This window comes from Phyllostomus hastatus, unplaced genomic scaffold (genome assembly GCF_019186645.2).
Source record: "Phyllostomus hastatus isolate PE091 unplaced genomic scaffold, TTU_PhHast_1.1 phas_contig_1, whole genome shotgun sequence".
In the NCBI taxonomy this organism is placed as follows: Eukaryota; Metazoa; Chordata; class Mammalia; order Chiroptera; family Phyllostomidae; genus Phyllostomus; species Phyllostomus hastatus.
In genome coordinates this window covers 23,949,078-23,975,442 of record NW_025333498.1, presented here as the reverse complement: position 1 = coordinate 23,975,442, position 26,365 = coordinate 23,949,078, and the positions used below count along the sequence as shown (strand labels likewise).

General features: G+C 38.5%; 1 protein-coding gene and 1 long non-coding RNA gene across 3 annotated transcripts in view; one reads left to right on the top strand and one right to left on the bottom strand.

Moving 5' to 3' along the window:
* The window catches only part of LOC123812060, a 54,935-nt gene that overhangs the window by 15,092 nt on the left and 13,478 nt on the right, over positions 1 to 26,365 (top strand). The window lies entirely within an intron of this gene.
* GALNT3 (polypeptide N-acetylgalactosaminyltransferase 3) overlaps positions 1 to 26,365 on the bottom strand; it is a 67,394-nt gene that overhangs the window by 39,790 nt on the left and 1,239 nt on the right. The window contains exon 2 of one of the 2 annotated variants that reach the window (XM_045828624.1): positions 4,181 to 4,341. The exons of the other annotated variant lie outside the window; for it this stretch is intronic. The gene's annotated coding sequence lies outside the window, so the exon portion shown is untranslated. The remainder of the gene's footprint in view (positions 1 to 4,180; positions 4,342 to 26,365) is intronic. 2 annotated transcript variants of the gene reach the window in all.

Sequence of the window (26,365 nt, the reverse complement as noted above, 5' to 3'; positions counted from 1 at the left end):
TTTGTTATAGTAGGGCCTCCAGATAATTCTAAAGTGCAGCCAGGTTTAAGAATCATTGATTTAGGTTTTATTTCCCTGTGCTGGAACCCTGGGTTGTGTGGTCTGTCTCACTCCCATTGTTCCTCCCAGTTCATCTGCACACAAATGTGGGATTGCCCACTCTGCCAGCTGCTGCCTCGCTCACCCCTAGTCCTTCAGCCACCACCCTGCCATTCATCCTCTCCACTACGGCTGCCTGTTTCCACCCCTCCTACCAGTATGGATAAATGTTTCTTCAATCCTTAGTTATCAAACTTCCATACAGTTCGATTATCTGGTAGTTCTGGTTATTTTTTTTGTTTTTAAATTTGTTGTTGTCCTTCTTTTGGTTGTGCAAGGAGCCAAAGTATATCTACCTACACCTTCATCTTGGTTGCAAGCCTCAAAACTTCTGACTGTAAAAAACTGTGGGGGTTGACACAGCAGGAGAAATGCCCAGCCTCACAGGAGAGATTGTTGGAGAGACCCTAGAAAGTATGCAAAACCACCCCAACCCAGGAATCAGCACCAGAAAGGCCCAACTTGCTTGTGTGTAGCACAGGAAGCAACTGAAGTCAGGCCAATAGCAGAGCAAGTGGCACTGTCCCCTCTCAGACCCCTTCCCCACATACAGTGCCACAACACTGCTACATAGGTTGCCCCTCCCTGGTGAATACCTAAGGCTCTGCCCCTTACTACGTAACAGGCACACTGGGGCAAAGAAATATGGCCTGAGTGAAAGAACACATCAAAGCTCTAGAAAAAACATAACTAAGCAATGAAGAGATAGCCAACCTATCAGATGCAGATTTCAAAACATTGGTAATCAGGATGCTCACAGAAATGGTTGAGTGTGGTTACAAAATAGAGGAAAAAGTGAAGGCTAAGAAAAGTGAAATAAGGAAAATGAACAGGGAACCAATAATGAATGGAAGGAAACTGGGACTCAAATCAATGAGTTGGAACAAAAGGAAGAAATAAACATTCAACCAGAACAGAATAAACAAACAAGAATTCAAAAAAATGAGGAGAGGTTTAGGAACCTCTGGGACAAATTTAAATGTTCTAATATCCAAATCGTAGGGGTGTTAGAAGCAGAAGAGAAAGAGCAAGAAGTTGAAAACTTATTTATAAACATAATGAAGGTGGACTTCCCAAATCTGGTAAAGGAAATAGACTTCCAGGAAGCACAGAGAATCCCCCCAAAAATGGACCCAAGGAAGCACACACCAAGGCACATCATAATTACATTACCTGAGATTAACGATAAGGAGAGAATCTTAAAAGCAGCAAAAGAAAAGGAGACAGTTACCTACAAAGGAGTTCCCATAAGACTATCAGTTGATTTAAGAAGGGGCTGGAAAGAAGTATTCAAAGTCATGAAAGGCAAGGTCCTGCATCCAAGATTACTCTATCCAGCAAAGCTATCATTTAGAATGGAAGGGTAGATAAAGTGTTTCCCAGATAAGGTAAAGTTAAAGGAGTTCATCATCACCAAGCCCTTAATATATGAAATGTTAACGGGACTTATCTAAGAAAGAGAAGATCAAAAATACAAACAATAAAATGACAACTCACAACTATCAACAACCAAAGCTAAAAAAAACAAAAACAAAAACAAAAAACAGAAACAAAAACGAACTAAGCAAACAACTAGATCAGAAACAGATTCACAGAAATAGAGATCACTTGGAGGGTTATCAGTGCAGAGGGGGTGGGGAGAGAATGGGGGAAAAGGTACAAAGAATAAGAAGCATAAATGGTAGGTTAAAAATAGACAGGGGATGTTAAGAATAGTATGGGAAATGGAGAAACCAAAGAACTTAAATGTATGACCCATGGACATGAACTACAGTGGGGGAATGGATGGTGAGAGGGAGGGTACAGGGTAGAGGGGAATAAAGGGGAGAAAAAAATGTGACAACTGTATTAGCATAATCAATACAATATATTTAAAAAAGAGAATCACTGATTTAGGTCACAGACTTCAAACAAATCAAAACTAGCACATGATAGAGAGAGGAATTTATCCAACCAAAGGCAACCATATTATTAATTCCTAATACTCCAAGAACAGATTTTTCAAATATATTCTTGCTGTAAATTGAAAAAAGTTATTTTGACATGGAGAGAGAAGATAAAATCTAAAGCAGGAATGACCCAAATTTTCTGGATGAGGCTCAGGAATTAATGCTGGTATAAATGAGACAGGGAAGTTTTACTGCAAATTATGATTCTGTAAAACCATTTTTTAAATATTTGTTCCCAACACAAAGATAGAAAACCTGAGACTCTGAACAATAAAACAACCCAAAAGACACACAATAAGTTCATAAGCAAAATAAAACCATGATTCTTAATTCCTATTCTAGAAATAATGTCATGCTCCTAGATCATGCTTCTTGACAAATTTGAAGACCTATGTGAAAACAGCCAATAAAACAAATCTCTCCTAGAATCAACTTCCAATTTGCCTTAGAAGTTTGAGTCCTGACCAAAAAATCAACAAAACAGCAAACTCAAATATAGTAAGTTATATTTGCACATTAGAAGTAATTAGCATATAAAGAGTTTGTTCTCATATTTTAAAACCTTTAAACATCCCAATCCAAAATGGTCATTTGATAATTATAAAAGATCAGATTCACAGAAAAAGAGAAAGGAATACCATAAAATAGCTTTTTAAAACTAGAAAAAAATAATTAAAATTAATTAAATTTTCTAAATTAGAGATACTTATAAATCTCTAAAATTAGAAAAGATTAAAATTCAAAAACTTTCTGGTCTTAAAAAATATTGCTGTGTATATCCTACTATATTATGTAGACCTTTCAAAAAGGCATTAATAATAAATAAAAATATCCACAAAATGATACTTTGAAAGGCTAAAACAGTATGAACTATTCTAAGTCTATAAGGCCTGGGTTAAAAACAATGGACTATTCTTAGGGGTAAAATATGTTTTCATCTCAACAGAAAAAAAAACTGAAATCTCAAAAATTAAAATAATTTAACTACAAAGCTGTGGCTTCCAGTTATCTAGACTATAGCTTCTCCAACTTGAATGTGACAATGAATCACCTGGGGATGTTGTTTAAATGCAGGCAGATGGGGAAAATATCAAGATAAGATCTATCTTTATAGTCATGGTTATCCCTCCAGATGGAAAAGCACACACTGCAAGAAAATGAGTTTAATATAAAAATTCCAACTGAAGCAATCTTCTGAAGCAGTGAAAAGCAGAATACTTCATAACTGCATGTGAAAGTAGCATTTAATAAAACAAGAGGACAGCAGTTCTTTCCAGTTCTTGTTTCGGTACTTATGACAATAAAACTTTGCAACCCCAGGGATTTAAGGTCTGGTTCCAGTTACTTTAACTGGCAAAAAGCCAAATTGGTATATGAAACTTGCTGATTACTGAGTTAAAGTATGTTGTAAAGAGTTAATGGTAACCATGCAAAGCAAGAAATCACAAAATTACATCCCTAAAACCTAGCATAGATTGTAGATTTTAAAAAGTACACTGTTGTGCATTAATACTCATTGGGTCTTTGCCACACATTCTCATCTGGGTTCACTAACTGAATAAAAAAAAAACACAAGACAATAACAACAAACTGGCTCTGATTATAAACCCTTAAATTCTTGGGCAGAATTTCTATTAAGTGTCCATCTGCTGCTGAAAATGTTAGGGAATGGAGAAGTGGCAGGAAGTGATTTCTGCTTGTATTTATTGGTAGAATCAAATTCCATGGTGATTTGCTACTGTGGTTAGTTTTGGTTATGTTTAAGTCCATGCTCATTCACATCCTTGCCAGCAATACTTCCAAGCAGGGAATGACTCGTGGATGTATGACAAGGGACAAACAATGATGCAAAGCAAACTGCATTGAGACAGACAGCCACATGGTATCTCACAGGCAGCAGCAGCAGACATACCTCAAAGATTCCAGCTAAAAACCAATTAGAGTTGCTCCAGGTGCCTGGAAAGTGCCACCAGTGTACAACCAATTGCATGTGACTGTCATAAAATGAATGACTTTCTGAATATACGTTTCTGCAGGTTACAAGACAAAAAGCCTAGTGACAGACTTTGATGTGAAGCACAAATTTTAATAAACAGAAGGGCATGGCCAGACATTCAACTTCTCAGTTATACCTGATCAGATAAACATCTTTGAAGGTGAAAGGTTGTGGACAGGATCTTGATTTGTGGACCAGCCAACTCTACGGTTTGGAGCAAGAAAGCAATTATGGAGCAACACTACCCATGGAGGGGGAGAGGTGAGGCTCACATACTCTCTCCTGCCACATCTGCACCTGTGGATGAATTTCATATAACATATGAAATAACATATTGATTATTTACAACATACTAGACAGTAGAGTGATTTTGAGGAGTGACTGGAGTGGTTCCACAGATTATACTGAACTGATATTTCCCCCAGGCAAAAGCACTGCGCTTTAAAAGATTTGTCCATCTAATTAGTTTCATTGCAAGCATGGTTGATGGCTTCTGGATTAGTAAAGAGGCAGAAATTACATAGTTATCTGAACAAGAAAATTTTCATCTGTTTTTACTAAAGGATTAGAATAATGGAATTGGCTAGTGAGAGTTAAAGAGAATTCTAAATACAGGATGACCAAATATAAGGTGCAACTGCTACCCCGCTAAGGTGAGACGGCCAAGGGAGAGCTTTCCCCTTACCAGGCTGAGATCCAGAGAGCTCTACCATGAGGGCATGGCACTGGTTCCCTGACAGTGGAAAAGTCACTGAGGTGCCTCACTCTGTGAGACTTGTCAGAAACCTGCCTTCTGGAGTCTCAGAGGGAGCCATTCATAAAGAGATATCAAATCCTAGAATTTGCTATTGGGTACTCAAGAATATTGTTGGCTACCCTCAGAACTGGAGCTGAGAAGCTGTCTTCTACAGGAGCCTAGAGTACTTGCATGTGCATCTTGGGCCAGTATAGCTCCAGGCTGGTGCCAGGATAAAAAGTGGGCAGTCAGCTCCCTAGATACCTGGTCTTGTAGGGTCCCTAGTGCATACATACATGAGTCTAAAAAGAAAGTATGGGGAGCAGCGACCGGGGCTAGGGAATAGGTCTGTGATGCCTGTGGCTCCAGGGTATACCACTGCTGCTCCAATCAAACCCTGGAGAGAAAGCAGAAGCAGGCAGGTGCCGACTCTTAAGGATGCAATTACCTAGCACTGGAGAAAACATCTCTCATTCCAGACATGCTGTGCTCTCATACTGCAGGGCTGAGCAGTAGAGAAAGAGTATACCAGCAAGAGCCTGGCCAGCAAGCTCCTCACCTCAGTGCTCTCGACTAACAAGGCTTATTAACATTGCACCAGCTAGCAAAGCAGAAATATTTACAGGGCCCAGCTCCATTATTACAAAGTAAGTGAATAAAATGCATTTGGAGTTGAGAAACTATAAATTGATGAGCAGCATAGTTCACCCTTGTGGCTACTCAGCCTCCATATGCACACTCCCCCACATATTTGAACTCCTAAACAAAAACAAAACAGTTTTATATCCCACCTAACAAGGTGTAAGCATCCTTCTTACAGTGGAGATCTCAAAATGAGGAGATGCAGAGTGCCACCAGCCACTGTATCCATTACTGTGACTGAATTACTTCTCAAATTCTGTCATAGTCCCACTTAATACAAAGACTAACTTGTAAATTTAATCTCTAACACTTTCTTTGTAATATATTTTTAAAAAGAAAAGGGGAATGAGATAAGAAAATTGTTAGTTTATAAACATATACACATATATGTATGTATAAGAAAAGCAAAGGGAAAATGTTCAAAGCTACTACAATCCTCATTTACCCATTTGGCCACGAGGTCGTAATTGGTATCTGTGACTTTTTCCACTACCCATTCTGGATCTACCCTGGCTTCAGGCATTCTGTGAGTCCAGAGACGTTGGTGCTGGCAGCAAGAGCAACTCTATATCCAGAATACTTATCAATTCTAATGAGGACAAATCTCTGCCTGCTCAGTGATGTAAGAAGTCAAACATCCTGCAATCAGCCTGTCCCACAGGTTACCCCTAATCACTCAGTGTTGGTTTCTGCAGATTTGGAACTCAGCAGTAGGGCTAGCCAGGTCAACTTTAGAAAGAGGAAGTCTATGTTGCTTAGCCTATGCAGCCTATGCGTACATAGCCTCCATTTCTGCCACCATGGCCACTGCTTATGGGCTCACTGAATAAGAATTGGAGTGGCTGGGGAGAGAGGCTGACTGACATCCATAGTGTGTGTCATTTTTTCCAGTTGATGAGTGACAGCAATATATGTCTTATGGTGGGCATTCAGATGGGACAAATTTCTTCAGGCTCTCCCCTTTTTGAAAGGTCTATCTTCATACCTCTTCCTCAAACTTCCTTGTTACCAATCTTCTACTCCTGTTCCTTCCCAGTCCCTGATGATGTAGTCAAACCATTAGCCTCTTCCTATGCACCATTACAGAGCTGTCATTCTGGCCATCTCTCTTTCCAGACATGTTGTGCTCTCATATCTACTGTTCAAAAGTTTGCCTACTGGGAGCATTTTCCTTCTCCATTGCCTTTCAAAATTACTCATGGTGGGGCTGTAAGTGCTATAGCTTGGGTAGTATGAGCATATCTCTATAAACTAGACTTGAGGTTTTTCTTCTTCCATCAACTAAATTAAGGACATATCCAAGAGGCCAAAGGCAAGGGTTGAAGGAGTGGGGGCCATACAACAGGACCTGTTTTTAAAGGAGTCTGAGACACTTGCTCATTCAACTTATACTGTACCAATCTGCCCAAGCTTTGTTCCTTACATACCATTTCTGCTCGGTGACAGACTGCTGCTGTACATGGCCAGCCTTATGGCTAAGTAAGTCAGACAACACCCTCTTAAAGAATGAGCAGTCCAGTTTACATGGTAACCTGACACCCCACAGTCATGCATTTAGTATCTACCTAGTAGCAAGACAAAAGCTGTTTACCAAAGGGTAACTAGTTATCTGAAGAAGTCATATATTCATTTCAAAATCCCAGACAGCTGCATTGTGATTCTGTTATTGGTTCTTGCTAGAGGTTTGATAAATTATCCCTATATGCTACAGACACTTAGAGAATCAATGGATCTGCTCAATCATAAAGTTAAGTGGTAGCACAGTATGCACTGTCCTGGATGTGCAGTCTTATGGGTTACTCTGTAGATAAGGCAGCATGTTAAAATGTATATACATTGCCTCTAAAATCCAAAAGGGCTTACTGAGCACAATTATCAATGAATATCTAGAAACGTTACTGATGTGCCCCTGAATTTTTGTGGTTCTCATGTGCTTGACTAAGACATCTGAAGTATTTGTTACTTTCTGCTCCTCAGATAACAATCAGCATAATTACATTATCAGTGTAGTGGACCAGTGCGATGTTTTGTGGAATGTTGCAAAGATTAAGATTTCTAAAACAGGAGAACTGCCCTGACCCTGAGGTCAGACTGTGACGGTATATTTTGGCTCTGCTAGGTAAAAGCAAATTGCTTTTGGTGGTCCTTGTAACTTGGTATAGAGAAAAAGCAACTAACCAAGTCAATAGCCACAGAGCATATGCCAGGGTCTGTGGATTTGATCAAGTAAAGGTACTATATACCTGAATCAGCTACATTCAGAATCAGCCAATGGTTAAGTTTATAACAGTCCAATCATTCTCTAAGATCTGACTTCTGCACAGGTCAAATAAGTGAGTTAAATGGAGATGTGGTAATTATAACAAGTCTTTTCTCAAATCTTTGATGGTGGTATTAATCTCAACAATTCCTGCAGGGATATGGTATTCGGATTTACTATTTCAGAAGAGAGAAGTACTAAGGTCTTCCACTTAGCTCTCCTATCACAATGGTCGTCAATCCAAGATTTAGAGAGACAATACAGGATTCAACTGGGCAGTGAGTCAGACATGAGCTAAGACTCCAGCCTGACCACTATAACTTCCCATGTTGACTAACTGGCCACAATGGTATTTTGGGTTCCCAGAATTAGTATAAAAGATATGAGTATTTCCTTTTCCCCAAAGCACAATCTAATAAATGGCTACAGGTTTCTTGGGGGAAGACTTGGAGGAAGATTTGTGATGTATGACTGAGGCAATAGTACAGCATTCTTCCTCAAGGAAAAGAGGACTCCACTTTCAATCAAGAGTCCTGGGCCTGTGAATTGACTTAGGTTTGGCAACTGGGTGAGAGGTTGTGACCTGCAAATGCATCAACTAAAGTCAACATTTCTGTTACCAAAACTAGTGTTTTCCTGTTATATACGCAAAGTGATGTTATATTACTGCTCATCTACTTCGTTCATTAGTTACCACTGGAAAACCTGCCAAAGACATTACCTTAGCTACCAAAAGTATTTGTGAGCCAATGTCTTCAGGTTACATCTATGTCCCTGCTTTCCATTATTGTATACATATCTATTTTGTCCCTGGTGTTTGAGTGCTATCACTTGGCTTCTAGAGCTGCTATGGGATCCCATCGTCTCCACTCAAGTCAGGGAGCCAATCTGCATGGCCTGCAATGGAGAGTAATCACAGATTTTTTTGTGTGTGCCAATGCAAGGGTTCTCCTCACTGTTTTTCTCAATATCTTAGTGAGAGATATCTTGGGAGTGTCTACTAGGCCTTGCCATGGAATACAGTTGGAAGTGGGACGTGTGAGTTGCACACAATAAATTCAGTCAAATGTTTATAAAGGAGCCCAAACACTCACAATTAGTAAGATGATTTCTGTCCTTTCATTCTCCCTTTGAGGTTCCAGAATATCAGGGGTAGGTTAGTGGGGAAGCAAGGGAGTAAGGTTGCTTGATCGACAGCTATCACTTTGCTTTCATCTACCTGCAGGTGTATCCACAACTCATTCATCCTCTACCTCCCAACTTCCATTCCCCTCTAGAAAAGGTATCAGTAAACTTTCTGTAAAAAAACTAAATGGTAAATATTTTTCCTTTTGGGCAATATAGTCTCTGTTGCTACTACTCCAGTCTATTTTCATTGTTCAAAAGTAGCTATAGACAATACTTAAATGAATGGGTGGGGCTGGTTCCAATAAAATTGTGTTAACAAAACCAGGTGGCCCAAAGGCTGTAGCTTGCCAACCCCCAGTCCAGAAATTCAAAAAGACTTCAACCTCAACATTTATGTAGTTCCCTATACTTACCCCTTCACCATTAGTTGCAGCATCCCCAGATGTAAAAGAACAAAATTAATTCTCCATGAAAACTGTGCATAAAAGCAATGCCTGTCTTTAAGACTAGGCTATATAGATGCCTAATTTGAAGCACACATTATTGCTCCACTTATCCAGTTACTATCTAAAATTCCTGCATTATCCATTCCTCATGGCTAAAGTATAAAAAGACCCTTTTAATATATATTTTAGTTGGAAATAAAACAATATCAGCCTAAACTTTAATTTTTCTTTTAAAAGCTGACCTTAAGTAGGGTAATTTTCCTCAGGACCATACGTGGACAATTACCACACAGTGAGGTCCATAAGATATATACTGAATGCCAAGCTCCACATAAAAAAAAGGGAGGGGTACCTAATTTTGTGGGATTTGTCCTTAATCCTTTAGGCAAAGGGGAGAGGCCTTGATGGAGTTTAAGCAGGGTGATGACCTAATAAGAACTGAAATTTATAAAGATTATTCTTGAAGCTGTGCTGAATATGAATGGGGGGGTGGGAAAATGAGAGAAGGTGGCTAGAGGCAGTCATGAGACTATTAAAAATAATCCAGCAAAGAGATGACTGGAAGGGGTGTGGAGGGCTGGGAAGAAATTTAGGAGGTAGAGTTAGCTGAACTCAGCAAGTGAATCAATGGGAGGCTGGGAAGGTTGTTAAACTGTGAAGTGTTTGAGACAGGATAATAAGAAGCTAGGAAAATTCCTTGGCAAGTGGAATAGGAAAACTGAGACAGATAGCTGAACAAACTTGGCCAAGTAATTTACGGCCAAGCACAAACGGTCACCAGGGTGGAAGGCCCTGGCAGGAGGCAAAACTGGGAAAACAAGGACCAAGGTAACCTTTTCTCCCCTTGCCTTCCTTCCCTGGAGATCATAGCTGGGCCTCAGTTGTATTTCAGTTCCAGACCCCAAAAAGCAGCAAAACCAGATGGGTGATGCCAGGACTAACTGCAATGATTACAGATCCCCTTCCCCACCACTGACCAGTCAGTGGGGACCATGACCCTGGAAGGGCACACCTAGAGAACTGATGAGTATTCTACTAAAACCCTCCCCTGAGAGCTCCCCCCTGCAAGAAACAGAGAAAAGCCTCAACACAAAGGACCCATAGCTTGCGCCCTCCTTCTGGGGAGCAGCCCTTGTGGCATTCCATCTGCTCTTCTCTCCCCACTTCCTGCCCATAGGCACATGTCTCCTATGCTTTAAGGCAATGGGCAGTGGCAGCCAGTCCCAGGCTTATCCCCTGAACCTGTCTCCAAGGCCCGCTTTTCTCTGACTTCCTAGTAATTTACAGCAGCCCTGCTTAGACTCTTGTTGCTTCTTCTATGCGAAGCCCTTCCTCGCTTCATCGTTCCCAGCTTTAATAAATGTATCCTCACAGTTACCTGAACCCAGGCTGGGAAATCTTTCCTACAAGAAGTCAAGAACCCACACACTACAGCTGGCCCTGAAAGCCCCACTCAGGGCCAGGACCCTGTCCCATAACATGTTAGGGATGGGTTCTTGACTTGTTGAAAAAGAATAGCTAATGGAGTGCTCTCTTTTCTGGATTATTTGCAGAGGTAGACCTAAAGCTAAAATAACAGACAAAAGGCCATGAACACTAAAGGAGGTAATGAGGTGAGGAGGTAGAGGGCAAAGGATATAAGAAGGATACTGAAGTAACAATAGAAACAAGTGTTATCCAGTTGAAAAATATGGGCCATATCTGAAAAAAAAAAAAAAAAAAAAAAACAAAAAACAAAGGCCATGGTCAAAAAGTTCAAATGAAACAATAATTTTCATTAGAAACCTTCTCTGCATTATTAATTGTCCTCCAGAAGGGTGCATTCTGCCAGGAGACATTTACTATTGGGTGTTCTTTTATCCTCTTACCCTTATTCCATTTGACTAGGTATTATCAATGTGAAAAGTCTCAGTTCCCCACCAATGTGTCAGGTGTGAAAATAACTTTAAGAGATTTATCCCACAGATATGCTAGTATACAAGTGAAATGACAACCTATAAGCTTGCACATTAAAATATTGTTTTAGTATCAAAGGGTTGAAACAACCTTAAGATAGAGTGATATTGTGGAATAGTATGCTAAGCTAAAAACAAAGAAACTATTTTATATGCTGATAAGTTATCTCCACAATAGGTTAAGTGAAAAATAAGTGATATTTATTTGCTTTTTAAAAAGAGGGAAAATATATACAAATTGCTTTTATATTTAACAAGATAGCACTGGTTGACTCCAGAGAGGAAATCTAGGTGTCAGAGGGCAACATGAAAGAAAGAAGTATCATATAACCCTCCTTACTTTTTAAAAACACTTTAACCAGGTAAACAGAGTAACTACTAAAAAAGATAGTAATAAGTTAATTAATCAGAAAAGAAAACATGAGGACCCAAGGTGGCAGAAAAGTAAGTGGACACTACACTAACCTCCTCCCAGGATCAAAAATGTAATTACAACTAAGTTATAGAAAAATCATCCTGAATAACCAACTGAACACTAGCTGGAGAGAAGCCTTATAACCACAGACAGACAGAAGTAGCCACATCACCACAACGAGACTGGTAAGGAGTGCAGAAGAAGCATGAGAGAGATGACTGGGTTCCCACTGGTGGCAGCTAAAGTGCTGCAAGTATGTTTAAGTGGCTAGGCGGTTCCCCCTGAGAAGTGTGGGTCTAAGCCACAAGCTGGGCTCCCCAGCGTATAGCACCAGAACCAGAAATGGAACACAAATATCCTATGGCTACAAAAAGCAGCAGGATTTCCTATCCACCAGGGAGAGATGGCTGGAGACACAGAGAGCCTCTTAAAGGGCCCACTTTCCTGGGTTCCAGGAGAGGGAGGGCAGAGTGGACTAGAGATGCTTGAGGACAGTCTGGGGATGGTGGCTCTGGGGAGTGCACTGAAGGAACAGCTGCCAGTATCCCTGTGCTGAGTCATTCCTCATACTGCAGAAGCTGTCTTTCTCAGGAAGAACACACCTCTCCAAGTGGCATCAGCCTGAGGGGCAGCAACTGCCCCACCCTGTGGTGCATAAGTCCAATTGCTGAGGAGTACAGGTGGAAGACATTCACTGATTAACCCAACAAAAAGCCTGCAGGCAGAGGCAGATCCCCCAGGCCTGGTGCCTGTATAAGCTGGCCTTGCTGCTCTGCCTAGTTTTTTCTGCACAAACCCAGGCCCAGTAGAGGGTGCCACAAGCTGTGGATTGCTGATAGCTCCAAACACGTGGCTCAAAGCCAGTCACAGGCAGGGTGTGACTTAGGTCTGCACCAGAGTCTTGCAGACATACCCATTACATAGAAACAAACACAAAGAAGCAGCCAAAATGGGAAAACAAAGAAACAGGCCACATGAAGGAACAAGAGAATTCTTCAGAAGAACTAATGAAATGAAGGCCAGCAATTTATCAGATAGAGTTTAGAGTAATGATTATAAGGATATTCAACAGAATGAAAAAAGACATAGAAACTATAAAAAAAGGACTAGCCAGAAATAAAAAAATGCAGTATTTGAAATAAATAATACACTGGAAAGAAAAAATGGTAGGTCAGATGAAACAGAGAATAGAATCAGTGATTTTGAAGACAAGGTAGAAAAAACACCCAGGCAAAGCAGCAAAAAGAAAAAAGGTTTTTAAAAAATGAGGAGGGCTTAAGAAACTTCTGGGACAACATGAAGTGTAACAACATTCGAATCATGGGGGAACACCAAAAGGAGAAGAGAGTGAGGAGGGACTGAAAGCTATTTAAAGAAATAATGACTGAAAACTTTCCCAATCTTGTGAAGGAAAAAGACAAGAGTCCAGGAAATTCAGAAAGTCCCAAGCAAGTCAGACCCAAAGAGGCCTACACCAAGACACATCATAATTAAAACAACAAGGCTTAAAGACAAGGGGACAATCTTAAAAGCCAAAAGAGAAAAGCAGATAATTACCTAAAGGGAGCACCTATTAGATTGTCATCTGATTTCTCAAAAACATTTCAGGCCAGGAGAGAATGGCATAAAATATTCCAGGTGACAAAAAGCAAGGACTTACAACCAAAGCTACTTTACACAGCAAGGCTATCATTTAAAATTGAAGGAGAAATAAAGAACTTTCCACACAAGAAAAAGCTAAAGGAGTTTGTTAACATGAAACAAGTACTGAAGCAAATGTGAAAGGGCATGCAAGGACGAGAAGGAGGAGAAAGAGAAAGAGAAAGGGAAAGAGACAGAAAAGAAGATGAGAAAGAAAAAAAAACAGAGGAAAATAGTGTAACAATAAATGTTACTAAATATGTATCTATCAATAATCATTTTAAATGTAAGTGATTAAAATGTTCCAACCAAAACACATAGGGTAGCTGAATGGATAAAAAAAACCAGACCCATAAACATACTATCTCCAAGAGATCCATCTCAGATCTAAAGACACACACAGAATAAAAGTAAAGGGATGGAAAAAGATATTTAATGCAAATGGAAAAGAAAAAAAGACTGAAGTAACAATACTTACAGCCAACAAAATAGACTTCAAAACCAAGGCTATAGTAAGAGAAAAAGAAGGGCATTATATAATGATAAAGGGAACAATTCAACAAAAGGACATAACCCTAGTAAACATTTATGCACCCAACACAGGAGTGCCTAAATATGTGAGGCAAATGTATATGGACACAAAGGGAGAGGCTGACAGAAATACAGTCATAGATGGGGATTTTAGCACCCCATTGACTTCAATGGATAGATCTTCCAGACAGAAAATCAGCAAGGGCACAATGGCCTTAAATGACACACTACATCAAATGGATTTACATTTCACCCCAAAGCAGCAGAATATACATACTTTCCAAATGCACATGGAATGTTTTCTAGGATGGACCACATGTTAGAACACCAAACAAGTCTTAATAAATTCAAGAAGAGTGGAATCATATCAAGCATCTTCTCTGACCATAACACTATGAAACTTGAAATTGATCACAAGAACACTGAAAAAACACAAAGACATGGAACCTAAATAACATGTTATTAAACAATAAATGGGTCAACAATGATATCAAGGAAGAAATCAAAAGATACCTTGAAACAAATAAAAAGGAGAACACAACAATCCAAAATCTGTGGGACACAGAGAAAACAATCCTAAGAGAAAAATTCATAGCATTACAGGCCTATTTCTAAAACAAACAAACAAAAAAAGCTCAAATAAACAGTCTAACTTTACACTTAAAGGAACTTGAAAAGGAACAACAAACAAAGCCCAAGGTGAGTAGAAGGAAGGGAATAATAAAGATCAGAGCATAAAGAAGCAAAATAGAGTCTAAAAAAAGGATATAAAATATCAATGAATACGAGAGCTGGTTCTTGGAAAAGATAAACCATATGGACAAACCTTTAACCAGACTCATCAAGACAAAAAGAGGGAGAACCCAAATAAGTAAAATCAGAAGTGAGAGAGGAGAAATAACAACTGACACCAAAGGAAAAAAAAGATTGTAAGAAAATATTGTGAACAACTATATGCCAACAAATTGGACAACCTGGATGAAATGGATAAATTCCCAGGATCATATAATCTTCCTAAACAAAATCAGGAAGAGTCAGAGAATCTGAATAGACAGATTATACCTAGTGAAATGGAAGCAGTCATCAAAAAATTCCCAACAAACAAGGGCCTTGATCTAGATGACTTGAAAGGTGAATTTTATCAAATATTCCAAGAACTCATACCTATACTCCTCAAACTATTTCATAAAATTCAAGAGGAGGGAAGGCTCTCAAACTCATTTGTAGAGGCCAGCATTATCTTAATTCCAAAAACAATAAAAACACTACAATGAAAAAAATTATAGGCCAATATCCCCGATGAACATAGACACTAAAGTCCTCAACAAAATATTAGCAAACAATACAGCAATGCATCAAAAAGATCATATACCATGATCAACTGGGATTTATTCCAGGAATGCAAGGTTGGTACAACATTCGCAAATCAATAAATGTGATTCACTACATAAACAAAATGAAGGATAAAAACCACATTATCATATCAATAGATACAGAAAAGGCATTTGATAAAATCCAGCACTGCTGTATGATAACCACTCTCAGCAAAGTGGGATTAGAGGGAACATACCTATACATCATAAAGGCCATATATGACAAACCCACTGCCAGCATCTTCCTTATTGGGCAAAAACTAGAGAATTCCTTTTAAGATCAGGAATAAGACAGGGATGTTTGCTTTCACCTCTCTTATTCAACATAGCACTGGAAGACCTAGCGACAGCGATCAGACAAATAGAAGAAATAAAAGACATCCAAATTGGAAAGGAAGAAGTAAAACTCTTTTCATTTGCAGATGACATGATACTGTATATAGAGGATCCCAAAAATTCCACCAAGAAACTATTAGAACTGATAAATGAATTCAGCAAAGTAGCAGGATACAAAATTAATATCCAGAAATCAGTTGTATTTTTATATGCCAATAACAAACTAATGGAAGGGGAAATTTTAAAAAATCCCATTCACAATTGGTTCAAAAAGAATAAAATACATAGGAATAAACCTAACCAAGGATGTAAAAGGCCTGTACTCAGAAAATTATAAGACACTGAAAAAAGAAATTGAAGAAGATACAAGTGGAAACACATACTGTGCAATCTATAGTTTCAAGGCAATTCCTACTAAGATTCCAATGACATATTTCAAAAAAACTAGAATATTTCAAAAATTTATATGAGTCCACAAAAGGTCCTGCATAGCAACAGCAATCCTGAGAAAGAAGGACAAAATTGGAGGAATCATGCTACCTAACATCAAACTATATTATAAGACCATAGTAATCAAAACAGCATGGTACTGGTTAAAAACAGACACATAGATCAATGGCACAAAATAGCCCAGAAATAAACCCACACCTTTATGGTCAATTAATATTTGACAGAGGAACCAAACACATACAATGGGCTAAAGACAGTGTATTGAATAAATTGTGTTAGGAAAATTGGACAGATATTTGCAGAAAAATGGAACTATACCACCTTCTTACACTATACACAAAAATAAATACAAAATATATTAAAGACTTAAAATGTTAGACCCAAAACCATAAAAATCCTAGAAGAAAACATAGGCAACAAAATCTCAAACATAGCTCATAGCACTATTTTATTGGATATATATCCCTAGGCAAGGGAAATAAAAGAAAAAATAAACAAATGGGACTACACCAAACTGAAATGTTTTTGCACAGCAAAGGAAATCATCAACAAAATAAAAAGACAACCCACAGAATGGGAGAACATATTCACTGATATACTTTATAAGGGGTTAATATCCAGAATTTATATAAACATTACAAACTCAACACCAAAAAGCAAAACAAAACAAAACAAAAACCCCATTAGAAAATGAACAAAGAACCTGAATAGACACTTCTCAAAGAGGACATACAAATGGCCAATAGATATATGAAAAGATACTCAACATCACTAACCATCAGAGAAATGTAAATTAAAACCACAATAAGATATCACCACCTCACAGCTGTCAGAATGGCTATCATCTATAAGTCAACATACAAGTGCTGTGAGGATGTGGAGAAAGGGGAACCCTTCTGCACTGTTGGTGGGAATGAAGGTTGGTGCAGCCACTGTGGAAAGCAGTATGGAGATACCTTAAAAAATTAAAAATGGGTCAGCCTTTTGACCCAGTGATCCCATTCCTGGGAATATATCTGAAGGAACCCAAAACACTAATTTGAAAAAACATACCCATATTTTGTTGAATATAATGCACACCCATGTTTTTGGACCAAACTTTCAGGAAAGAAATCTTTCATTTAAATTTTTTAATTCCATTTTTTTATAATTTGTATTTAGAAACAAAATTGATTGTTGTATCCCAGGATATTGTTTTGCATATAGATATTGTTAGTGCTTTCTAGAGTTACATTTTTAATGCATAAGCATAAATAAAAGAATAAAAACATTTATACAGATAATTAGTATCACTCATGTCTAGAGCACATCCTATTTTTCCCTCAAAATTTTTGGCAAAAAAGTGCTCATTATACATGGCATAATATGGTAAGCACCGCTATGTTCACTGCAGCATTATTTACAATCTACAAATTATGGAAGCAGTCCAAGTGTCCCTCAGTAGATGAGTGAATATACAACTACAGGGCATTTACACAAAGGGATACTACTCAGCTGTAAAAAAGTAGAAAAGTCTACTTTTGCAACAGTGTGGATGGACCTGGAGAACATTAAGCTAAGTGAAATAAGCCAGTCAGAGAAAGAGAAATACCATATGATTTCACTCATAGGTGGAATCTAATGAAAAACTGAACTAAAAAGCAAAATAGAGAGAGACTCATAGGTTGCAGGATGACAGCTAGTGGGTGGCGTGAGTGGAGGGTTTGAGCAAAAAGGAAAAAGGACTCAAGGACACGGACAACAGTGTGTTGACCGTGGAGTGCGTGAAGGGGTATAATTGGACTAGATGGTAAATGGAAAAAACATATAAGAAAAAATTTAACTTTGGGGGAAAAAGAAGAGAATACATGAAGGTAGAATAAAGACTTTCTGACAGTCAATATTTCAAATTTCTTGATTCCACTCAGCATTTCTCAGGAAGCTACTGGGCAATGTGTTTCATTCAAATGAGTGAGTAAATAAATAACAAAAGCCATAGTCTCTGAGAAATAGAGACTCCAACAGAATTATCAGCAAAGAAAAATCCCAAACAACAGCTATGCAATAAACCTGGAAAGCAAGAGTCCTAACTGGAACAAGAGGACAGATGGAGCCAGGAACAGAACAATATACATGACAGGTTCAATTATGTGGAAAAGTCATGCTGAGATGTCGAAGTCTATAGAAATAAAAATTGACATATGAAAACAAAAAGCAAATTTCTTTTCTTAAATTAGTTAATTATTAACTCCAGGGTTTAAAAAATCTACAAGTAAGGAATCACACTCAATACACTTGCTTAGCTCAGTAGTGAACAATATTTACATAGTCACAATCAATACTAAAATGCAAACAAAAGAATGTGACAATTATATTGTAAGGGGATATATGTGTGAAAGCTAAATATTTATATGATAAAATGGGAAGTTAGTATGTAATGTCAAATTTTGACACATTAAGAAATAGCAGTATAAGCATATTATTTCAAAAGGTAAATATTGGAAGAAACATCTCAGAGTGGTACATGCGGTTGCCTTTAGTCAGCGAGACTAGGGGAGATGCACATTGACTGGATTTTTGTTGTTGTGGTTGTTATTAAGCCTTTAATAATCCTTTTTAACTTTATTTACATATAAGTAGGGTACAAGTACAAAATCAGGTTGCTTAGATTTAAATATTGGCTCTGACATTTCACTAACCTTATAGTAGAGGCAAATTTCTTCCTCTCTCAGTTTTCCTGTCTCTAAAATAGGGAGATAAATGATACATGCCTTCAGGGTTGCTTTGAAGGCTAAATGATTAATTCATGTACGTTGCTTAAAGCAGGAACCCCCAACTCTCAGGCTGTGGACTGTTAGGAACAGGCAAAAATTGCCTGAGCTCTACCTCCTGTTTGCCTGACCCCTAACCCATCCATGGGTGAGCTCAGCACTGCCTCAGCCTCCCTGCCCTGCTCACAGTGGGGAGAGCAAGGTTCACTGAAGCTCCGCCTCCTGACCCCCACCTTCCAGGAAACCATCCATGGTGCCAAAAAGGGTGAGGAATGCTGGCTTAAAATATATTTGGGAGTTCCAGCCAAGATGGAGGATAGACAGAAACCCTTTGCTTCCTCACACAACCAAAAGGAGGGTAACAACCAATCTAAAAACTATAAACAACCAAAAGTGCCAGAAAGTCAAACTGCATGAAACTCTGACAACCAAGGAATTAAAGAAATATTCACCCAGACAGGTAGGAAGGATGGAGACTGGCAGCCTGGCAGGCAGAGAGGACCCTGGGCAAGGCAGCGGTCATACCCAGCTATAAACTACTGCCCAGGTTGCCACAGCAGAAGAAACGCCTGGTCTCACACGAGAGTTAGTTGGAAAGTGAGGCTAGAGCCCGGCAAGCCGAGGGCATTGTTCCCTCTCTGACCCCTCCCCCACAGATGGTACCAAAATGCAACAAAGAGGGTGGCCCCACCCTGGCAAATACCTAAGGCCCCGCCCCCTTACAACATAACAGGTGCACCTAGACAAATAAATATGGCCCAAATGAAAGAACAGAGCAAAACTCCAGAAAAAGAGCTAAGCGATGGGGAGATAGCCAATCTTTCTGATGTAGAGTTCAACACACTAGTTATCAGGATGCTCACAGAACTGATGGAGCTCAGTGGCAAAACGAAGGAAGAAATGAAGGCTACCCAAAGGGAAATAAAGCAAAATATACAGGGAACCAACAGTGAGGAGAAGAAAACTGGGACTCAAATCAATGATTTGAAACAAAAGGAATAAATAAACATCCAAGTGGAACAAAATGGAGAAACAAGAATTCAAAAAAATGAGGAGAGGCTTAGGAAACTCTGGGACAACTTGAAGAGCTCCAAGATCTGAATCATAGGAGTTCCAGAAGGAGAAGTGGAAGAGCAAGAAACTACAAAATCATTTGAACAAATGATGCAGGAAAACTTCCCCAACCTAGCAAAGGAAACAGACTTCCAGGAAGTCCAGGAAGCCCAGAGAGTCCCAGAGAAATTGGACCCAAAGAGGAACACACCAAGGCACATCATCATTAAGTCACCCAAGATTAAAGATAAAGAGAGAATTTTAAAAGCATCAAAAAGAAAGGAAACACTTCACTTGCAAAGGAGTTCCCATAAGACTATAAGCTGATTTTTCAAAAGAAACCTAGCAGGCAGGAAGGGGCTGGAAAAAAGTATTTGAAGTCATGAAAGGCAAGGATCTGCATCCAAGATTACTCTATCCAGCAAAGTTATCATTTAGAATGGAAGGGCAGATAAAGTGCTTCCCAGATAAGGTCAAGTTCAAGGAGTTCATCATTACCATGCCCTTATTATATGAAATGTTAAAGGGAGTTAACTAAGAAATAGAAGATCAAAAACTATGAACAGTAAAATGACAACAAACTCACAACTATGAACAACTGAACCTAAAAAAAAAAGATGAAAACAAAAACTAAGCAAAATAGAACAGGAACAGAATCAGAGAAATGGACATCACATGGAGGGTTTTCAGCGGGGAGGGGGAGGGGAAGAATGGGGGAAAGGTACAGGGAATAAGAAACATAATTGGTAGGCATAAAATAGGGAGAGGTTAAGAATAGTACAGGAAACAGGGAAGTCAAATAACTTATATGTACAACCCATGGACATGAACTAAGAGTCAGGGGGAAGGCTGGAGGGTTGGGGGTGGTGCAGGGCAGAGGCCCAAAGGGGGAAAAAATTGGGAAAACTATAACAGCATAACCAATAAAATATACTTAAAATGTATATACTTGGCATAGAACTACTCAACAGTAAATAAGGACCAACACTATAATGATAAAAATTAACTACTGTTACTTGATAAAAATAAAGGTATTAGTAACTAAAATCTAATTTTTAAAATATGAACCACATATTAAAGATAGCTTGCTTTGTGAAATTTTAATTTTTTTAAGTTTAATACTCCCAACTACTAAATATGACTTTTTTAGGTTACTGCCTACATTCTAACTCAGTGATTTTCAACCTTTTTCATCTCATGGCACACATAAACTAATTACTAAAATTACTAAATAATATAATAAAATGAATTATATTTTTTGCTAATCTGACAAAAATAGGTATAATTTTGATCCCTTCACACCAGATGGCTACTGTTGTGTTGTTTGTTGTCATTTTTTTTTAATCTAAGGGAAAAGAGGTCAGTGCCCATTACTAAATAATCAGGCATTGCATGTTTTTAAAATTCTTGTAGCACACTGGTTAAAAATTGCTATTCTAACCCAAAGTTGGAGAGGGCAAATATAGACCAGTGAAAAGCTTCAATTATAGAGAGTGCTGAAAGATGAGTTTTAGCTAGGCAGGGTAAAAGAGGAGGGATGAGAGTTCAAGGCAGGGTGAATGGCACTTGCAAAGACCTAGAGGCAGGAGGACCATGGCAGTAAAGAAACTCAGCAGAGTTGCAGCAAAGAATGATGAGAGGTGTGTGCTGGGCAGGAGCTAGATCCTGTCAGGCCTTTAGGTAGAGCAAACCCAAGCTAAGCAGTTTGCCTCATCCTAAAGCAATGAGGGGGCTTTAGGTAGAGCTCAATAGGAGCTAAATGTTTTGAAAATGGGTTTAGGGTGGGAACCAACATAAAAATATCCACAAGGAATTCAGACAGCCCTGTGGGAAAGATATCACAAACCTCCAGGCAAGAAATTATGGTAGTGATAGGAATGGAGGAAAAGTAGATCTATTTGAGAAATATGTATTTAATAGGTAAAACTGACAAAACTTGGAGAGATGGAAGACTGCTAGGAATCTTTAGCCTTTTTAAAAAACTAATTACATTATATTCTTTAAGTAAAAGCTTCCTCCCCAACACCATCAGTAATGCACTCAATTGTAGAACATTAATAAACAAAACCCACAAAATATTTCAATCACAAAGTTAACTTTCTGTTTCTAAATAGTAAAACCTAGATCTTGGAACAGAACCAAAAAGCACAAAAAAAGAAAATAACATGAAATTCAAAGGAATGAGATGGAAATAACAGCAATCTAAATTAAATAGGCTAATTAAGTACCATGGCACAAGTTCCTGCTCCCCAATTTCTGTGGGTAATGTCATTGAAAAGCAAGTACACTGCTTGCCCAATGCCTCTCTCTTCCTGTGCCCCTTTTACACCAACATTTTACTCTACAATTTGGCTTAGAGGAAAGACAAACTTTACATACTTTGCAAATAATCTAAAAGAGGGGTCTGTGTGGGTGGGTGGCTGTGTATACAGACACATACAAAAGCAGACTATACGATAACACATATGTAAAGCACATTATAGAAGTACCCACAGGACATATCACCCAGCTCAGGTGTGTGTGGAGGTGGTAGGGGGTGCAGTTTCCTAAATAAGGCAAGACCTCAGTTGAACCTTAAGAACCAGTAAATTATAGAGGTAAAGATAACAGGGAAGGTACTCTAGGCAATGGGGAGTAACAAAACAAAAGCACACAGAAAAAGACGGAAATTTGTTGCTGGAATATAAAATTTGGTTTGCAGAATAAACAAGGGTCAGATCCTGGGACCATTTTAAGGGCTGTGAGTTGTATCCTGGAAGCTACCAAAAGGTTTTAGAGGATTTTAGGCAGAGGAGAGAGATGTTTAAGTTTCCATTTTTAAACAGGTCATCACCTTACAGAGGTTCTGTGGAGGATGGATCTGAGTATGACAACACCCTCTATTGAGTTACCAGGTGGCAAGTAGTTGTGGTATCCCAGTCAAGAGTTAATGAGACATATGAAGTGAAATAGGTTGTCTTTGTGTGAGCTTTAAAATTTGTTTTTGTTTTATGGGATGAAGTTTCTGGCTTACACATGTATAATCTCGGGTCATTATGAAATCTTAAAGATGTCCTACAGACAGTGGGATAAATGAGTGAACTAGCTCAAACAGTTTGAAACTGAAGTAATTATAGGATAATATATGTACTGAGGGACATACTCTCTACTTAAGGAGCCCAACTGAGAGAATGACTCAAGGAGATTTCATCTATTGTCAATAGTCACCAACGACCTAGAATTCAGAGTCCTACTTGTCTTTATTTCCCCATAGGTTAATGCACTTTGGTCTCTTGCCTTGGCCAGCCTTGATTTGAACTCAATGTTGCTATTGGCAGTACATTAACTGTGTTAAAATTATCCAAATTATATAAAAGTAATTATTCTGACATGAACTAGATGCATAATTAAATAGTTGAAAATATTTCCTTCTCAGTTTATACCCATAAAAGACCTGTCATATCAAAAGCGTATTTGTACTTTATGGACCAGACAACTGAGTATGTTTGAAGATGATTTGGGCACTGATCATTTCCAAACAATTAAATACACTAATTATTTCTCTAGAAGAACTATTCCTTCTACCAGGAACTTGAAGGCAGGTTAAAATCAAAAGCTTCAATGAAAGGCTTGATCATCTAATCTGAGCTTCCAAGCCTGTATCCCTATAGGTCTTTGAGGGATCTAATTTAATCTCTCACTCTCATTTTTTCTTTGTTTGTTTTGGGGGGGGGGTTGTTGGGGGAGGGGAGTTTGGGGAGGAGAAGGAATATGGTCCCTATAGTTTGTCTCTTATATCTGTTTTATAGTAAAAGAAACACATATAAAATATTAACAGACTACCAAACAAATAATCAACTGTCCTATGTTTACTCGAATAATTATTTTTCAAACTCTGCATAGTACTATAACTCAGCCATAACATTTACACTCCAATTGGACACAGCTATTTTTTTTCTCTCAGATTTTCACTTGATAATCGACCATCAAATTCCACCAGAGTAACCCATTTAAAAATACAATAACATACAATGAGGTTTTATGTAGTTCTTACGTTTGGGAGATTTAGTCTAGCACCAGGTGTTAGTCTCAAACCTTCCAATGAATGTTTAATAAGGATTACCATACAATTTTCTATATTAAAAAGTACAGTTTCATTTTGTTTTTTTCTTGCAAGTGTGTGGTGGGGGAAGGGGAGAGAGGAAAAAGTCAGAGAGACAGAATCAGTAAGGTGGTAGAAAAACCAGCCTTAAAAAATGTAAATTCAATAGGATATCATCATTTTCATCATCAGTTCCAGCCCATGTGTGGCCATAAAATCAATCCAGTATGTTGAGACCAATATTTTTTAAATGAAATAAGTGAACATTCATGTTGTAAGGTTAAATATAATTTTGTGAATTGTGTTTCATTTATATATACACAAACTAGATTGAGGCACAGAATGCATTTCTTACTAAGAATCACAGTCCAAAAAAGGCTTAAAAAAAACCCCTGGTGTTGATGAAATAGGCTTGCCAACCAAAAATCTAGCTGTTGCAAATGGAGGAAAGACCCTGGGTAGCTGCCTCATAAAATATATTTTAAGCCAATACAATAAAAGATCAGATGACTAAATTGTTGTCCATGTTGACCCAAAAAATTAACCGTGGCTCTGAAATACTAAGAAAGGATTTAAAATCTTAATTCACATGGCATCTTCAATACACATGTGATTCACAGCAAGAGGGAAAGGAATGATGGGCTCAGCCTCCCTGGAGTCAGGTATCACCTGGACAAGTAGAAATTAGAGTAAATCAGAGCTGGACAAAGAACAACGGACTATGCCGTCACTACAAGGGCCTTACAAATTATATGAGACACAAAAAGATAAACATCTTGTGTTAAGTGACAATGTGGGTGATAAGAAGTGAAAATCACAGGAGCCTTGGGTCAAGCCACTGGAATAATAATGCCCTGCTTACCACTAACTTGATGAGGGACTGAAACTAAACTACCTCTCTGGCTTTGGTTTTTCACAAACTGGATAGGTTGACTCCGCTTCCAGACGAGAGGGGATCCTGAGAATGCTAAGTCTAGAGGATATTCCTGATTTGTTTTAGCTTCATTTCCCTAAATCTCAAGCAGTACTATTTTTCCAATTTTACAGACAGCTTCACTGAAGTACACTGTTACTGTAGCTAATGCAAACATGTTACATTTCTCCCTGGAGTTAAAAGTAAAGATACTCTAATAATATCTGGCACAATAATCAATGTGGGTTAAAATGATACTCTAAATTCAGGGAGCAACACCTACCTTTAATTTTTAAACAGTATTTAGCATATTTATTTCTCTGTCAGAAGACAAGAGAAAGAAGGCAAGCAAGGCTCTTTTGAGAAAAGTAGAAAGCACTGGTTGAAAATATCTAATTATGTCCTCTCGTGCTGTGGGTGACTTTTCAGCTTTTAATTGCACTGTTTTTTTTTCTTTTTAAAGCTATGTGCTATCTAAGGCATTTAATGTTAAATGTGCAATTTAAAATATACATATTTAATTAGCAAAGATAGAACTAAAACAAATCTAGGTGGTAGAATTGCTATCTATTATTTGAAATTTCTATGTAAAAATGCTGGTTAAAGCAATATAAAAAGAAACATGCTTGGTACTAAACAATACAGAATCTTTAAAATAATACATATGTGTGCTATATTCAGATATTAAAAGTTAAATTTAAAGAAATCTAATTGCAGAGTATGACTTAAACCTCATGTATTTTAGTCACAAACTCAAAGAAAAATTTGCCTTAAAAGCAGCAACAGATTTCCCCACAACTAGAAATTCTCAAATTAAAATACAGCAACTTTATGATCTTTTTAAACAACAGAATCTGAGTTTAATGTTTTCATTATGTAGTATAACTTCTATAGCAAGTTATGGTAACTTACCATTGCCTAGACATAAGAAAAACTGGTAACTAGATGGGGGTTCCAAAAACAGAAATAGTTATTTGATGAGTTCGAAGTGAAGTGTTTTGATGAGCTTTGAGAGAAGGAAGTGCTTTGATGAGTTTGACAGAGAGGGAAACAGAAGTCTAATGTAAGCACCAGTTTCGCCCTCAATTCTTAGGCTTGAGAAAAGCCTAATTAAGCAAGGAACGGAATTTGGGCCTGGCACACCCAGGTTCAGACGTGGCAGGATACTGAAACAGTTTTTTTGAACCTTTGAGTCATATGCCACAGGCAAACCATAGCTGCGACCTACAGGTCCTTATGTCAACAGGTCCTTGAACGAGATGGTGTGCGATTGGTTAGCGGCAGTTGGGTTTCCTCCTGCCACGAAGAAAATAACTCTTTCTTAATCAAACCGGAAAGTCGGCGCAGCTCTGGCTTAGGGAGCGCACCCGGAAAAGTGCAGAGACGAAACAGAGAGAAGGATGTCCGCGTCCCGACCACAGAGCGCTTTCCAAACCACGCGGAAACGATTTAAATGGTTCGGGCGGCCGCGGTTTCCAGCTCAGGGCTGTCTGGGGTCCGGCTGGGAAAGTTGCCTGCAAAGTCACGCCCTTCCGCGCCCGGGCTTGGCCCCCTCGGGCACAGGGCCGGGAGGAGGCTGGCAACCTGTTAGCCCTAGTGGAAACCCTCCCG